The sequence below is a fragment of the Anser brachyrhynchus genome (genome assembly GCF_964034855.1).
Source record: "Anser brachyrhynchus genome assembly, chromosome: 4".
Classification (NCBI taxonomy): Eukaryota; Metazoa; Chordata; class Aves; order Anseriformes; family Anatidae; genus Anser; species Anser brachyrhynchus.
In genome coordinates this window covers 76119203-76132683 of record NC_137698.1, presented here as the reverse complement: position 1 = coordinate 76132683, position 13481 = coordinate 76119203, and the positions used below count along the sequence as shown (strand labels likewise).

General features: G+C 62.1%; 1 protein-coding gene across 6 annotated transcripts in view; it reads right to left on the bottom strand.

Annotated features, from left to right (window-relative positions):
* Positions 1-13481, bottom strand: part of RNF24 (ring finger protein 24) — a 24775-nt gene extending 11294 nt beyond the window's left edge. The window contains exons 1-2 of one of the 6 annotated variants that reach the window (XM_080590110.1): positions 13410-13481; positions 6569-6701 (exon numbers count right to left, since the gene is read on the bottom strand). The gene's annotated coding sequence lies outside the window, so the exon portion shown is untranslated. The other 5 variants (XM_080590116.1, XM_080590113.1, XM_080590112.1 and 2 more) reach the window with 5 other exon arrangements.

Genomic DNA, 13481 nt, shown 5'->3' with positions numbered 1-13481 from the left:
CAGCACCCACCTCGCATCCTCGCGCCTTCCTGGGGCGAATTCCTTCCCCTCCGCAGCGCGCGAGGCTCGCCTCCCGGCCCGGCGTTACCTCCCGCCCCTCGCCAAAGGGCAGCAGCCCCGCCGCCCGAAGCTCCCCTCCGCCGGCCGCTGCTTTCGGCTCTCCCCCGGCCCCGCTGCAAGTTTTTGAGGCGATTCCCGGTAAAGCCTGGGCTTGATTAAAGCCTCCGGAGAGCCCCGAGCACGTGTTCAGCAACGCGCCCAGCCCAAGTGGGAAGGCCGCAGGAGCCGGGAGCCTGCACGCACAGGGGCTTGCTCAACTCCGCCGAGGTGGTTTTCTTTTTTTTTTTTTTTCCTTGCTTTGCGAATAAATAATTAAATAAAAGCAAGGCGACACCACCCCCAAACCTTTGTTCCCGACTCAGGCACAGTTAATGCGCAGCTTAGCGTGGCTGCGTGGGGTTGGGTTCGGGTTTTAATCCCTGCACCATTTGCTGGGTCAAAGGGATTTCAGGCGGTGCAGGGCCTCTCCCGTCGGCCGTGCTCGCGCCGCATCGCTCCGTGAGCCTCCTTCTGCTTTTTTTTTTTTGATCCAGGGGCTCCTTGCGCTGGCTGCTGCCTCGGCTGCCCCGAATTTCTCCAGGTTTGCCGGCCGCCCCATGCGGGGAGGGAGCGGTTCTGTGAGCCGGGAGCAGCGCCCGTGGCCTCCCATCGCGAATGTCAGCGGCCGAGGTCCCCATCTTGGGGACCACCGTGGTCGGCAGCGTGTTTTTGGGGTTCTGAGGACGGTAAATCCTCCACGGGAACGCAGGTTTGAGGAGCAAGCAGGGGGAACCGCCAAGGCCTGAAGAAACACGAGCAGCTGAAGACCCCAACGTGCTGGATCTCGCTACCGGGGCATGGAGAGGAGCTGAACGGCCCCGCAAAGCATCCCTCGGGTCAGCCGAGCACCCAAGACAATCCAGGACCAATCTCGGAGAAGAAACAACAACAGCACCCAGCACAGCACCGATCCTCTTCCTTCGTAGCTCCTTCAAGTTGCCATGCTCTCCTAACTGAGCCAGCTCTGGGGGCTTCGGTTCAGCTCCCGGAGCGGCCGATGCTGCGTCGCACCGAGAACGTCGGCAGAGACGCGCCGGTCCCTCAGGGCCTCGGATCGAGGGCCTCGGATTTAGGGCCTCGAATCTCCTCCAGCCACGAATTCCCGACGGCCACATCCAGCTGCCCCACCAGACCGCAGCTCCGAACCGCCGCGGCTGCCTGAGAGCCTCGAGGGAAACGAGCGGCCCCGAGCTCCGTGCTCCGCCCGCCGCATCCTCCTGGCTGGTGTTTTGCCCCAAAACGACGTGCCCGAGGCGGCCGCGACCCTACGGCAGGGGATCATTGTCCTTGGGACGATCCCGGAGGTGCACGTGCCAGGGGAACCCGTGCCAGGATCATCCAACCCCCGTGTGGCCCCTCTGCAACGGCTGTGAGAAACGTTAGGGCGAAAAATCCAGCGGTTCGAGGCAGAAAGAGTTGGCCTGCCCAGGATCCAGGAAACTGTTAACTTGCAGAAGACTGAAATGGGATGATTTTAAGGAGCCAAGCTTTTGGTTTGTGTTTAATTTTTTTCTTTTTTGGTGGGGGAGGGGGGGTGGGGAGCGTGGTAGGGGAGGCACTGTGTTTTAATTCGCTTCAGATTTACGAGAGCGCAGCCAAAAGAAATAAAAAGGAGCTGTGAGGAAGGCCGGGAGCTTTCCGAGGCAGAAGAAAAACCCTTCTGGCTGTGCCCGTGGGTCCCCAGACCCCGCGTTGGAGACCCCTCTGCTGGCTGAGGGTCTGAAATCGTGACCCGCACCCAGCAGGCCCTCGAGGCCGGGTTACAAAAAGGTGCCCGACCGCCCGCTGCGGCAGAAAGGAGTCTGCCGGAGGAAGATAAACCCGGGGAAAAAGCAAAGCGACCCCAAAGCGGGGAAGTCCCCCGGTGAGTCCCGCTGAGAGTCCCGCGGGCCAGCGGGGAGGGAAGCAGACAAAAGCCGCCCCAGTGCAAACCCGGACGCCTAGCTGAAGGCGAAGGAGAGGAAAGTCGGATGATTTTCCCAGGCTGCGGCACGGAGGATGTGCGCTGAACGCCCCGACGGCTCACAGAAATTAAAGGGCATCGCGGTGCCCTTAGGACCGGGCTGTACGCAGGGATCCCATCGGAAACCCCAAAACTCCCTGCAGGAGGTGCCGGTGCGCACGCGGCTGCGGGGATGGGGAGGACCCAGCCTCCGCGTCCCCTCGGTCCCCGGGGGGGATTTAATTAACAGCTTTAATTAAACCCACGCTACGGTTAACGCGAGGTTAAAGAGCAGGGGAGGCAGGAAAGGGAGCGCTGCAGGTCCCGCAGGCCTCCCCCTGCTCGCTGCGCCCTGCTGGCTGCAAGTCGGGCGGGTTAAAGGCAAACCCAAAGAAGCCGCGCAGCCAAATTAATCCTTATTAGAACGGCAAGCGCTTAACGAGCCGAACGAGCTCGGCCGGCCTCTTCCACGCAGCTTTCATCGGGGGACCTCCAAGGGAGGACCCCCAGGAGGCGACCGTCCCGCTGCACGGCGAGGAACCGGGGCACGGGGTGGCAGCGGGAGCACCGCGGGGACCTCGCCCGTGCTGCTTCCCGACGGTCCTCCGGTTTTTGCTCCTTCCGAGGGGCCGCCCGAGCGTGTCTTCGTTGCTGTCGTTTCTTTACGCCGCTGCAGAAAAGCGCTGGGCATCGCGGCCACGTTCAGCCCAAGCCGAGGGCTGGTTTTGGGGCTGGCGGCGGCACATCTGCTGGCTCCCGGGCAGTGGGCACAAGGAAAAGTTTCCCCAAGCCCCTTCGTTTGTAGGGGAAATTGAGGAACGTGCCCCATCGCCTTCCCCCTGGGAATTTCCACAAGCCACAAACATGAAACTTTTTTTCCGGAGGGATTTACTTGCTGGGTTTGAGACTAACAACTTCCTCCTGGGGATCCGAATCCAACCCAAACCTGTCCCAAACTGCAACTGGCCCCGAGCCCCTAAATTGGGGGCGCTGGGACAGAGCTGCCCTGGATGAAGGGGTGCTGGGAGCTGGTGCAGCACCCCACGGGCCGGGCAAATCAAACCTGCCTCGCCTCCAGGACCTATAGGGTTTGGAAACACCCCCCCTAAAAAACCTGACGGCTGCACGGGTTCCCCCGGTGGAAGCAGCGATCTCGGCAAGAGCAAACGGCGGCCTTGGCCGATCTCCAAGCCGAGCTGTTTTATCTGCGGGAAGGGTTTCGAGCCGCCTCTCGAGTTTCAAAGGCTTTTACGCAAGCCCACGACGCGTTTTTGGACGGGTTGAACCAAAAGCCCGGTTATTAACCCGGCTGGAAGTTAAACCGAGAGCGGCTTCGAACGCGAAAACGCTGCAATTCCCGACGCCGGGGTCGGCTGCGGAGCGGGGTTTGCTTCCCCGCAACAAATCCCCGACGTCAAGGGTACTCGACGTGTGTCTACCTAGTGGGATAATTTCCAAAAGAAAAAAAAAAGGGTTTTCTGGGCACTTTGGAACCAGGAATGAGACGCAGCTACTCGGACAAGCAGCCCGGCGGGGGAAGCAACACATGGGCGAATTTTGGTGAACCCCGACGCGGAGCAGTCACCACCAGGGCACCCAAGGGGTCACCGCACGTGGGAGCGAGCAGAGCCACCGCCGGGGGGGGTGACAAAGGCCGGTGCCAGCCCCCCAGACCCGGCGGAGCCCACAGAAAGCAGAACGGGGAACGGCGGGAGTTTGGAGAGCAGAAGGACCCGACTTCTCCCCGGGGACCAGGCGAAGTTAAAGATTCCTCCCCGTGGCAGCGGGATGCTCCATGCAGGGACCAGGGGCAGCTGCGTGCACGGGATGGGGGTTGCGAAGCCCCACGCAGAGGCCCTAAAACCTCTCCTGGCGTAATTTGTCTCACTCCAAATGCGCCTGTGCCAGCACAGCCGAGCCCAGCACCTTCTGGGCCACCGGTCCATCGCGCCGCGGGTCTCCAGCAAAGCCTGCCCAGGAGGATGCTGCCCGGTTCCGACCTTTGAGCCCTTTCCCCTCCCCTCCAAGAGGGAGTCGGATGCTTTTTGAACGGGAACCAAAATTCCCTGGCTTCGCTCCCTGGCTGGACAACACCAAAGACAGAAATTTAACCCCCTCGGCCGCCGGCGGCGCAGCGGGGAAAGAGCGAGCTGGAAGCGCGGCTCCCGGCGAAGCAATCAGCAGCCAAAAAAGGCCGAAAAGTCTTAAAATAAAAGAAGCAACGGAACAACGTGGCAGCGCTGCCAGCACCGCTGCAGTATTCTGGATCCTCGAGGGTCAGTCTAGCGGAGAAGCAGCCCCGTCGCTGCCATCCCGAGGCGCATCTTGAAAAGGAAAAGAGTTTTCGCTGCCGTCGGAGGGACGCAGAAATGAGGTCAGCCGCAGTTCCCAGCGCGAGGTTAGAGCCGAGTGCCGTCAGCAAGGCAAACAAGAGGCTTGCTCAGGGCCGATTTCGCAAGATCCAGGCGAAAAAAAAAGAAGTAAAATAAATAAAAGAAAAAAAAAATCCCCGGTGCCCTTCTTATTCAGCCTAAGCCAGCCGGGGAGCGGAGCTTGGAGTTCGTGCCGCTCGGGCTCCCCGTGTATCGCAGCAGCAGGAACGAGGGCTGGAAAGCAGCTACGGGGTCATCCCACCCAGCGCAGTTTTTCTGGGAACTGCAGGCAAGGCAGCGAGTTTCGGGAAAGCCGCAGGAAGTTGGCGGAGCAGCCGCAGGGCCCGCGGCTGCCAGAGCATCTTCAGGAGGCTGAAGCGGAGCCGGGCGCTGCTCGCTTCGAAGCGCGGCTGCGAGCTGCCCGAGTGAGGTTAGCCGGGCTTCTTCTTGGCGACGATATAACACTGGAGGAATTTTTTCCCTTTGGCCCCGTGTTTTTTTATTTATTTTTACTTTTTTTCCCCCTTTTCCTGGCACGTGGCTCTCTCCCAGCTGTGATGTCGCGACCCTCTTGAGCTCGCTTTTCCTCCTGACAGCGCGGAGGGAAGGGAAAGGATGCGCCGCTGCCTCCTCCCCGCCCCGACCCCATCCATCCTCCTGGCTGTGAAATGCGGCGTCCCCGTGGGACCCCACGGGACCCAACACCGCTGCCCCTGCAGCACCGGCCCCTACTGCATCCCATCAGGTGCTAAAGTCCCGATTTACGGAGTTTTCCCCCAATTAACAGGCTCCTTGCAAGCCCTGCCAGGCCAAACCCGGTGCCAAACGCCTGGATAACCCAGGGAATTGCAATCCGGCCAAGCAGAGCTGGGGGATGCTAAGACATCCCAAGATATCGCTTCTTGGGGGGAAAAAAAATCGTGCTTTGGTCAAGTCACCCTCAGCGGGCTGAACAAAAGCAAAAAAAAAAAGCAACCAGCCTTCTCCGCTCTTTTATATCGCCAAGCAGATGGGCGATACGACCTCCCGAAATCCCTTTGCCCCCGCTTCCTAAGCTCCTTTAACGGGAAAAAAAAAAACCAGCGCGGGGATCAATAATCCCTGCAGAGTGCTCCTGGAGGCAGGCACCCCGCTCCGGGGACGGGCGGCGCAGCTGCTGGCGGCAGCCCGAGGAAGGCGGCGAGCCGAGCCAAGGGCAATTTGGGATGCGGGAGGGAAGAACGCTCTCGTTTAAACTGCACGAGGTTGCTAGGTTATGGATTTTTTTTTGGGGGGGGGGCATAATCTGCAAGGGGATCCAGATGGCCGCAAAGCCTTGCGGTGGAAAAGCAGCGTGAAGCCTGGGAGGGAAGAATTCCTCTTTATGCTGCTGCCTTCTGCTCTCTCCGAGCCCGGACCCCGGATTTTGGTCCTTGGGAGTGCCCTCCGCGGATCCTTTCTCTTCGGTTTTACCAAATATACAAGAAGCGTAAGAAGAACAGGTAGCTTGATGCAGGGAGAGCGAAAAGCTGGACACCAAAACCGAAATCGGCAACAAATCCCGCGGAAGAGCCACCCCGAAAGCCCCTCTGTGTCTGCGAGGGCTGCGTTTTAAGGCGCTGACAGCATTAAAAACCCTTCAGGAAAACCCAGGCAACCCCAAAGCCAAACCTCAGCCTGCTGGGAATTCACCCCACTGCCATGTCGCTGACATCTGATATTTTTCCTAATGCTTACAGAAAAAAAAAGGAGCTACGCGGTTGGCCTGCCCTTCCTCTGCTTTTAACAAAAGCACTGGGTTTGGGGGAATATTTCTTCCCCCACTCGCTCTGCTCCGCTCACAGCGACCGGGGGCTTTGCGGCGCTTTAAAACCCAGCAAAAAAAAGAGCCGGGGGCACAAACTGCCTCACTCCCACGGCCCTGCGAGGTGGGCAAAAGCCTCCGAGGTCAGCAGGGGACAGGAGAATCACTTCTCTGCTCCCGGAGTGCCGGGCCAAGCTGGGCGCCCGATGGAGAAACGTGTGCAGGAACAACACACGTGGGTCCTTCTCTCTCCACCTCCAAGGATGCTGAGCGCTGCTGTCCCTCTCCTGCTTCGCGTCCAAGAGGAGAAAGGAGGCTTGAAAAGAGCTGGAGGTGTTAACGAGGTCAATGATCCGTATTTTCCTGACTTACGTGAGGAGCGGACACTTTCAGGAGCGCGCCTTCCTTCCTTCCTTCCCTCCTCCACAAAGTCCTCGGGCTGCCGGGAAGACTTGAGCTGGCAGAGGAGACCCCTCCCGACACGGCGGTGCTCACGCCAGGCAAGCTGTTTGGCACAGAAACGGTTTAAAAATGACATTTTCTGCAGCCAGGAAGCTCTCCCCGTGTCACGGCCTGACCTTGGCGGGACGGAGAAAGTCAAGGGACCGCAAAATTCAGGGGAGGGCTGTTGGGACCTGGGAGGTGACGGGCGGGCAACGCACCAGTCTCGAGCATCGCCCGCCCCGGCTCCCCACTTGCTTGCGGGCTCAAGGGCTTAAGTTTCTCAGAAATTTCACCCCGAAGAAACGAAACCGCAGGCTAAGGCCGCGACGCTGACGCCGAACTCGTTGAAAACAAACCAAAGCCAAACCTGCTTCAAGGCTACCGGGGCCTCCTCGGGCAGCCGAGCCGAAAACAGCCCCGAGAGCGTCAGGCCCACAGCAGCCCGCCGGTCAGATCTCTACCGATTCCTGGCTGCTGAATCGTCTACTAGAAGGCGAAATATATTGCTGGCGCTAACGACCCGGCTTAGCGACGAGTGCGCCAGGCTGCATCGAGTGTCTCTCCAAAGGTCAGGGGGGCGCACGATGCCCGGGAGCCCTTGCGTAAGCTCTTACTACGAGTCAAAGGCGCTTGGAGAGAGCCTGGGGGCCGAATTGCAGCCCGCCACGGCCCTTAAAACGGGAGGGGAGAGCCCGAATCCTCCCCTCGGCGCCCCTCAGCATCTCAGCCTTCGCTTTTAAAGCCCGTCCGAATTCACGGGGCGAGCGGCGCAGCGGCTGCCGGCGCGTTTCGACGGGAGCGCCGCGGCCTCGTTAGCGCGGTGGCAATTACGAGCTGGCCTTTTTGCGAGCGTCTCAGGGCGCGCTGGGCTGCGGCCAGGCATTCCTGGCCCAGCCGGGCGGCAGCGCCGCGAGCGGGAATGTCGCAAAACCTTCCCCCCCCCGGGGTGGGCACGGGTTTCTCCTCGTGGGCTGGGGACAGTCGGGTTGGAAGCCACGTCCCGACGAAGACCCCGCGCAGCCCAAGCCCCCCCGCCATCACTCCAGAGGAGCAACCCTATTAAATAACGGTATTTTTGGAAATAATGCAATTTCCAGGGATCGTGCTGCCTCCAGGAGCTGCTCGGGGAGGCACCTCAACGCGCGATTTTGCGGATCTCCTGCAAGGAAACCTTTCAGGCCAGCTCCTGGTTCAGCTCCTTACACCCCATCTCTGAGCGGGTCCCTTTTAAAACTCCGGCGTGGCGGTGACGTGAGGCTGCGCAGAGAGGAAGGGGGGGGGAAAAAAAATAAATGGCTCAAGCTAATCCTCCAATTTTATAAGACGTTAATCCGTTGATCTCATTGAAAGGGATTAGAGTTACTGGCGAGGGAGGGAGTCTAAGAAGTTTTCAGGCAGATGCACCCCAAAGCGGGGTGCGGCGAGGAGAAGGGGCAAGGGGGTCCGCAGCGAGCACGGGTCACCGGGAGGAGAGCTGATTTGATCTGGGGAACGAAGCAAGGCTCGGCCTTTTTTTTTTTGTTTTGTGACAAAAACCAGCCGCCTGCTTCGGGAAGGTTGGCTCTCAGGCCGTACCTGCTCGCTCGGAAGAGAACCATAATGAAATAAATCCGAGAGAAGCATCAAGAGGGGAAATAAATCGGAGCGCGGGGGAGGCTTCGCGAGCAGGGAGAAGGATCCGAGCGATCCTTTGGCGCACAGAAAGCGAACTTCCCACTTTTAACTCCCACCAAAACCAAGAAAAAACAAAAAACAACCAAAAGAAAACCACCAAAACAACCCCAAAACCCCAAAGAAAACCGAACCATTTCACCCCCAGTTTCAACCGGGACCCCCCCTTCTTTTATTTCAGGCGCCGGCGCAGAGCGAGCTGCTCGCGGGGCTTCGCTTTTGTTCGGCTCCGGCGCCGCGCGTCCCCGCTCAGCTGAGGAAAATCACAAAAGGGATAAATAAATAAATAAGCCCCCAAAACGCAGCTGCGTTACTAACCGATCCGCCAGGAAATCGCCCCGGGGGAAGCCGAGCCCCGGCGAGGGTTTCGGGCGGAACAATGGAAAAAATGAGCCTTTTAAAGGCAGGCAGAAATATTTGCCGGTTTGCGAAAGAGCTCGGCGAGCTTTAATTCGATCCTTACGCTCCACCAGCGCTCTAATTCCGTGCAGGCTGCGGGCAGGAAGGGCCTGCTCGGGGCTGGGGCGGGGAGGAAGGGAAGATGCTCGGGTGGATTTCTCGCACTTGGCAGCAGCCGGGCTGAGCCCGGGCTCCCCAAAATCAATCGGGACGGGCTGCTGGGCTCCCCAGCCCTCTTACCTGGCTGGGATTCCCCCCCGGGGTTGCAAAGGGGTCGACGGACGAGCCGGGCTCTGCCTCCCGGCCCCGCTTCTTTATTTTCTTTTTCTCCCCAAAAGCCCTCCCCAGCCGGGAAGCCGGCCGCTAGGTCCGAGAGGCCGGAGCGATAAGGCGGCAAGGTCGGCGCGGCGCTTTCGGTTTCTCTCTCCCTCCGCTCGGGAACCTGGCGCCGTTCCCTCCGGGGCTGTGCACGGCGTTAAACCCTCGGCGGGGACAAAAACCAGGAAAAAGAAAAAGTTGTGCTCCTCTCCTTGCCGCGTTCGCAGCCCCTCCGAGGAACGAGCCCTTGCAGCTCCGGTCTCCTCTCCGGCCTCGCCGCGGCGAGCTCGCTGCGGGTATTTTATAAGCGACAGCTGCAAAAGAAACCGAAAAGGCTCCGAAAAAAACCCCCACAGCGACCTCTAAGCCGTCCGAGGGAGGAATCGTCCGTGATGCTGAAACGCCCCGCGCCGCCCCTCGCTCCCCCGGTGCATCTCCTGCGGGGCGCAGCCCCCGTCCCGCTCCTCTCCCGAGGCCTCGATCCAGTTTTAGCCACGGCGGCGGCGCAGGAGCAACCTGAGCCCTCGCAGCCCCTGCCCGCGCCGCCCCAGCTGCTCCCAGCTAATTTAAGCCCGCGGCGGCCACTCGCTGGGTGCCTGCGCGGGGTTTGGGGCACGGCGAGGCGTGGATGGGGACGTCGGCGCCGCCACCGCGGCGGCTCGCCCGTCCTCCGTAAGCGCCTCGGTTAAACCGACGGCTTTTCGGGTCGGCTCAGGGTTTGGGCCCAGCCTCCTGGCGCGAGACCCTCGCCTCGCCGGGGGGAGAAAGGCAGCAGCGCGCCCGCGGGGGCACCTCCAACCTCACGAGCTGGCCTGGCCTCGCCGGCTCTCGCCACGGCTGCCATTCCCCGCCGCCAACGTCTCGTTTGAGACGCTGGTTAATTAATACGAGCTTACAGACGCATGAGACGGGGCAGTGGGCACTCGGCGCAGGCCACACCATCACGTCACGGCTTCGGGGAGGAAAAAGCAGCTTCGAGCATCCCACCCGCGCAGCTCCTGCCCCGGAGAGCGCTCAGGTAGCACCGCATCCCCGCGGAGGCGATGCCCAGGCTCCCCGCGCCTCCAATTAACAGCCAAATTAATTCCCGCCCGGCTGTCAGCGCGGCAGGCGGCGCCGCCCGCTAACCACGCACGGGGGGTTCGGTTTCCTCTCCTTGAGCGACGGAGGCGCGCTTTTCCAAGCGGGTCATCTCCGGCCTTGGATTTCTCACGCCCCGAAACTCCCGAGCAGGGCGAGGGCTGAGCCGGCCCCGCCGCGACGCCACGGGGCGGCCGCTCCCGAGGCGAAGTCCGACGGGGCAGAGCCGCCAGGCGCGAGGCACGGCTCATGGGGAACAAAAATAAGCAGAAGCGCTGCCCCGCTCGCAGGCGCCGCGCACGAACGCCGGGGGGAAACGCCCCCCGCAAAAAAAAAAAACACACCCAAAACGCCCGCTGGGGAGGGGACGCAGCGGCACGGGAGCCCCCAGCGCGCCACGGGAGGGCTGGGTGCTGCGGTGCTGCCTGGCCTGCAGCCCGTTCGGGTCAGCGCCTCGCGGCCCTGTGGCGCCTCCGCAGCTCTCCAGCTCCTTCCCTCGCCCGCGGTTGTCGCCGAACGCCCGTGGGGTGCTCCTCTCCGTGGGGTGCTCCTCTCCGTGGGGTGCTCCTCCCGTGTCCTCTGCTCCATCCCCGGCTGTTGGAGAGCTTCGGCTCGCCCCCAGCCCGGCGCAGCCCCCGCTGCCAGGCGGCACCCAAGGCACCCGGAGCCTGGTTTCGGCCGGGAACGGTGGCACCGAGCGGGGAACAAAACACGGGTACCTCCAGGGGCTCAGGGAGGGCGCAGAGGGCGGATCCTTGCTGGGAGCGGGACGGAGGACGGGCAGCAGTGCGGTGACAGCAACGAGGCACCTCTGCCCGCCGCTCCTGGCGCGTTCCCTTTTTACTTTTTAAATCTTAAACGCATCCCTTAGCGCGTTTCGGGTTCCTTCCGCGTTGCCCCCCGAGCGTTTCTTCCGTCAGGGGCTGCGCTCTTCCTCCCCGAGTTATCCGAGGCGAAGGCTCGGAATATTTTTTTTTTCCCCCCGGGCTCGGGGCCAAAGCGGAGCGGACTTTTTCGCTGCAGACGGCCCCAGCACTCCAAGGCGCAGCAGCTGGAGCAGCCCGGCCTGCGGGAATAAAGCAGCAGAGCCAACAACCCGGTTTGCTCAGCGCTGCTTGACGCGCTCAGGGTAGCTCTGTTTACACCCAGCGTAAAGAAAAGAAAATAAAAATAAAAATAAAAAAGGAGCCACCAACGCTGAGACGAACTCGGGCCACGGCCTCGCCGTGAGACCGCACGCGTTCGAGGGAGCGGAGGCGAGAGGAGAGCAGAGCAAGCGTGAAACGCCGCGCTGCCTGGGGTCTGGACGGGTTTTCGGAGTCAATTTTTTTACGGGTTTTTGGTCGATCAATCAGCTACCTGGCTCGCGGGGCGCCGGGAGGGACGACCGCGGCGGGGACAGAGCTCGAAGCGTGAAAAAAAAAAACCCAAAAATTAATATTTTGAGCTCAGCTCGAGCTCCCACAGCCCGGCCGGGTGCAAATCGGGGTTCGTCCGGCCGGGCACCCACCTGGCACGAGCGGCAGCAGAGGTTTTGCCGGGGAGGCGAGCGGGGAGAAGCGGGGGTGGGGGTGCCCGCATCGCCCTGGCCCCGCGTCCCCGTGCGTCCCCGTGCGCCCAGCGGGGCTCGCGTGCGGCCCAACACGTCGCGCGCGGCAGGAAGCCGGAGATCAAAGGCGGGGGAGCAGCGTGCCAGAGCAATACGTAACCCAAACCCTCCTGCCAAAGGAAAGGGGGGGGGGAAGGAAGGAGAAAAAATAAATAATAAATAAAAAAAAAGCAGCACAACAGAACGATCCACGCGCTCGCGCGGCGCTTTGTTCGGCGCACGTGGGGTGGCGGCGGGACCCCCCCCCCCACACACACACCTCGATGGCATCCCCGGGGACACCGCCGGTCCCGCAGAGCCCCCCCCCAACCGTGACCAAGGGGATTTTTTTTGGGGGGGGACCGGGAGACGCTCTCGCCCAGCGCCCAGCCGCGCTAAAAACGAGGCAGGCCGAGGAAGTTCTGAGAAAACACGAGCCCAGAAAATAACAAAAAAAAAAACAAAAAAGAAAACCAAAAAAACAAAACCCCAAGAGGTGCATTTTTCCCCCCCCCCAAACACAGTTTGCAGCCCCGTGGGACCCGCACGCGGCCCCTGCCAAGAGCTGCGGGCTCGGGACGTGGCCGCACGGCAGGAACAGCCCGCCCCGCCGCCCCGCTTCCATCCCGAGCCCTTTTTTTTTTTTTCATTTTTGGGCTTTTTTTAGCCAAGGCCCGGCTGGCGGAGATGTCGCGTCCCCCCCCCCCCAGCCACGTCGGGACCTTCTCGGGGGTGCCAAGCGTGTCACCCCAAAAAGGGACAGCGCAGGGGGCGGCGGGGACAGGCAGTGCCCTGCAGGGAACCGGGAGGGGAGCGTAGGAAGAGGGGAAGCCCCACTGATCTATAGGGTTGTGCGAGGGGAGGGGGTCCTGCCCCACAGGGGTGCTGGAGGGGGGTCCTCGCCCCATAGGGGTGACGGAAGGGGGGTCCCTTCCCCATTAGGGTGCTGGAAGGGGGGGTCCGTGTCCCATAAGAAGGGGTCCCTGCCCCGCAGGGTGGTGAAGGGGAAGGGGGCAGTGCCCCATAGGGGTGCTGGAGGGGGGGGGGTCCTTGCCCCATAAGGGTGCTGGAAGGGGGTGTCCCAACCCCTCAAGACAGTGAATGGGAAGGGCTCAGCGCCCCATAACGGTGCTGGAGGGGGGTCCCCCTGCCCCACAAGGATGCTGGAGGAGGGACCCCTGCCCCTTAAGGGTGCTGGAAGGGGGTCCCCCTGCCCCATAAGGATAACGGAGGGGGGCTCCTTGCCCCATAGGGTTACTGGACGGCGGGTCCCCCTGCCCCATTGAGGTTCTGGAAGAAGGGGTCCCAGCCCCTCAGGGCAGTGAATGGGAAGGGCTCAGCACCCCATAATGGTGCTGGAAGGGGGTCCCCCTGCCCCATAAGGATAATGGAGGGGGTCCCCGTGCCCCATAGGGGTGCTGGAGGAGGGGGTCCCAGCCCCTCAGGGCAGTGAATGGGAAGGGCTCAGCACCCCACAGCGCTACTGAAGGGGTGCCCCCGCCCCACAGAGCAGCAGCGGGGAGGGCTCAGCCCCCCCATAACGCTGCCGTAGGGCGACCCCTGCCCCACAGCGGCGCAGCAGGGGATCCCTGCCCGCTGCAGCCGCTCGGGGGGAGGCATCCCGGTGCGTGTCCCGGTGCCGGCCCCGTGTGAGGGCCGAGACCCCCCCCCTCCCAACCCCCCCCCCCTCAGCCCGGCCCGCCCCGCACTCACCGCCGTCCCGCCGAGGCCGCTCTGCCGCCGGCGGGGAGGGACCCGGATGGAGCCGGCCCCGCCCCCTCCGCC